Below are 3,378 nucleotides of genomic sequence, written 5' to 3'. Positions count from 1 at the left end.
GGCGGAAGTGCGTAGCGTCGAGAAAAAAAGCGAGGAGAAAAAAAATGAAGGCGGGACCTGTGACGCATGAGTCACGCGATCCTCGAGGTCGGGTAAGGGAGAACGCAGGGAAGAAATTTCGCTTGCGGAGGCTAGAAGGGGCGAGTGAAGAGAGCATCCTGCTTGGCATTGGAGCCCGCCTGCTGAAATCATGGGTTCGCGGCACTGAAATATTTCTATCTTAGCTATTGAAGAGCCGATCAGAAAATTTTTTGCGGCAGAATGCTCACTACACTGTAAACGCAAATGAGCCGAAAAGGGCATATTAAGGGATGTCACCTCCCTTGAGACAACGTGCCTGAAAACCGTGCTCCCTTACAGTGGTGCAGAAATGTTCAGCGTCCTCCATTTCGCTCCCTCGCAAAATGGGGGTGAAAGAAGGAGAAAGAACCTCAATTCTACATCCTTATTAAGAGGGAGTTTCGAAGATAGAGACCTCCCTTTAGCGTAAACGGAGTTCTCTGTTTCTTATTTTATGCGTTATTTTATTTTAGTATACACATGTGTGAGAAGGAGACGAGAAAGGAGAGATATATTGTCCAAGTGGTTGCTTTTCTTTCTCTTAATTCTGCAAATTTATACATTTCCAGAGTGCAAGCCAGCTTATTTAGGGCGATATAAAAGACGATTTGTTCGTCTCGTTGATCACAATGTCCTGTCGCGCTGCCAGAACCACCGGTCGACCTTACGACCTGACTTCGGAAGCGCGACCATGCAAGACTTCGACGGCTTCGGCCGTAGAATGTCGTCGCTTCTGTTTGTTTTCCCATCAACTAAAAGTGATACTGAAGGCAAAGCCCTCGAAGCGCCACTGTCGTCGGCGCCGGTGACGGCACCTGTTTTGCTCTAGCTTCGTAGTTCTGCGCGTGTGTCTATATGCGTTCTTACGAGAGAATTACGGCGGCCGTCGGAGAGTGTTGCGTGTAATATGTGGAACCTCACAAGAATACCTGCCCCCTGCGCAGCACGGCGGTGATCGGCCACCGCGTAGCCATCGCCTTGTGATCTGTGTACTACAATACACTTTTGTGGTTCGCGCGGCCGTGCTCGGGCATTCCCTACTGCGCCACGATATGAAAGCGGCTAGTGAAACTTCGCCCACAGTCCTCACAAAATCGGAGCGCGTACGGTGTGGACTGCTTTGGAAACGGCGCGTTTCGGATTACCGCTTGCCCAGTTGCCTCATGTTTCACGCGGCCTTATATATTCAGCTGCGGTGGTGAGTACGGCGCGGACCCATTGCGTAATGCACATAATGCTCACACCTTTTATGTTGCGGTGTTGAGACCCGTCGGTCCGCTGAAGAAAACTCAAGGAGCTAGTGCCGCACGAAAAAGAGACATTGTTTTGTTTCTTTCAATTTCTCCCGTTTTACGTGCCGGAACCACGATCTGATTACGAGGCACGCCGCATGCAGTTGGGATCGACTTCGGATTAATATTGATCTCCTGGGGTTCTTTACCGTGCACAGCCACGGCACGCGGGCGTTCTTGCACGCCACGGCATCGAAATGCGGCCGCCGTGGCCAGGATTTGATCCTGCGACCTCGTGCTTAATACTAAGCACAACGCCAAGGACACATAGCAACCACGGCGGGTCAAAGAGTGTTGTATTTTCGTCATGAGGTGTGTTTGATAACCATTCCCTAAGTGTCGATATAGGTTGTGACAGCGATTTGTGCCACAGCAACATTATTTCTAAGGCGGCAAATTACTGTTATGCAGCATGAACAATGCAAACAGCCAGCCTGTTTCTGTGTTAAATGGAGGCATGCAGTGTGTGCACACAATTATGTTCATTTTATCAGTTTTGTGAAATAAGCTTAAAACTGCATGCATGCATTTTCACTGGGAAATCTGTACCAGCACTTTCTTGTACCAAATTGTCTATGCACAGAAGTTTGTGCATTAGAAATAAATTTCAGGCAGTTACAGCATACAATTTCTTTTTCTTAATTAATAAAGGGAAAATTAGACATCCACCCGTTCATAGCAATTGCTACAAAGGAAGCCCATACGGGTTCCTGAAAAGCCTCAGAGTTGAAGAAAATCGTCCTGGTCCGGGACTCGAACCCGGGACCACCGCCTTTCCGGGGCAGCCGCTCTACCATCTGAGCTAACCAGGCGGCTAGCAGATGGCAGGGCGAAGTCGAATTTGTCGACAACACACGAAGCAAAGACAAGTGTTTGACGTAGTAGTTCAGCAGAACTAAAGTCTGCAGAACATGTCTAAAGTGAGCTCCATCATCAGGGCAGCTAGGGCTCCCAAAAACACAAGTGCCAAAAATCTGGAGGCTCTTGGTATTCACAACACATATGAAGAACATGCCACAGCAGTGGTCACGCCTCAGACAGAACGTCTGAATTCGACAAAACAAGGAAAGGCCCTATTGCAAAAGGTGGCCCTGAGAGCGCAGTATGGCTGGGAAAAAACAGTTTCGCTACCCAGACAAACAAGAGAGAAAATTCTAGTTTCACCAATCCCAAAGAATATGAGCACGGAACACCACCAAAGCAGGAAAGCGCAATCAAAGGCTTTACTAAAGAAGTATGAAAGAAATCCAGACATATACTACACAAATGCGTGTAAAGTGGCAGCAGACAAATTCACAATAGTGGCCTTCAATCGGTTCACAGTGATAACAACCTCCATTCGTAACCCTTCAGCCTGTACCATGGATGCAGCAGCCATAGCACTGGCCTTTCGAGGTGCAGACAGACAGACAGACAAAGAACTTTAATGACAAGGTCCTGAGAAGCTTTGCCCTAGGGCAGAGCTGCGGGCTGCTCTCACGTGGGGACTGTTAGGCCGAGCCTAACGGCCGCATCGTGGGCTCTCTGGACAGCCTAAGTTTGACGTGCATATTCTGAACGTTAAGAGACGGGAAGATAGCGGTATGGATTAGAGAGAAAACGAGGACAGCCGATATTCTAATTGTCATTAAGTAAAATAAGTGGAGCTGGGCAGGCCATGTAGTGGGTAGCCTAAGTTTGATGTGCATATTCTGAGCTCTGGATGGCAGAGCTCCCAAAAGAAACCATCTGCATTGGCTATGGTGTACCTCTAAGGCAGCATGCTGTTCGTTAATGACGGGTACCGTCCCACGCAAAACTCACAGAATTGCACCAGGTGGTAATTTGGTGCCCGGCGCATTCTGGACTCGAGGGAAATGAGAGGGCAGACCGACTGCTCGGGCAATAAGCATCCAAGCACTAGTCGGTGCTTTCAAGGAACCCCCCATTGACCCACGTGACACCTTCGAAAACCAGGCAAAAGAGAGACAAAAATACAGGCGTCCGCACCCCAACCTTATGGGAGAACAGGCCAGGGATTAGTGCT

The 3,378-nt window shown here is 48.8% G+C and overlaps 1 non-coding gene across 1 annotated transcript; it reads right to left on the bottom strand.

Annotated features, from left to right (window-relative positions):
- Positions 1-2,089: 2,089 nt before the first annotated feature.
- Positions 2,090-2,164, bottom strand: TRNAS-GGA (transfer RNA serine (anticodon GGA)). The gene has a single exon. It is a non-coding gene; the product is annotated as a tRNA-Ser (tRNA).
- Positions 2,165-3,378: the final 1,214 nt, after the last annotated feature.

The sequence above is a fragment of the Dermacentor albipictus genome, unplaced genomic scaffold (assembly GCF_038994185.2).
Source record: "Dermacentor albipictus isolate Rhodes 1998 colony unplaced genomic scaffold, USDA_Dalb.pri_finalv2 scaffold_70, whole genome shotgun sequence".
Lineage (NCBI taxonomy): Eukaryota > Metazoa > Arthropoda > Arachnida > Ixodida > Ixodidae > Dermacentor > Dermacentor albipictus.
The sequence above is the reverse complement of the archived record's forward strand: the minus strand, read 5'-3'. Positions and strand labels throughout refer to the sequence as shown.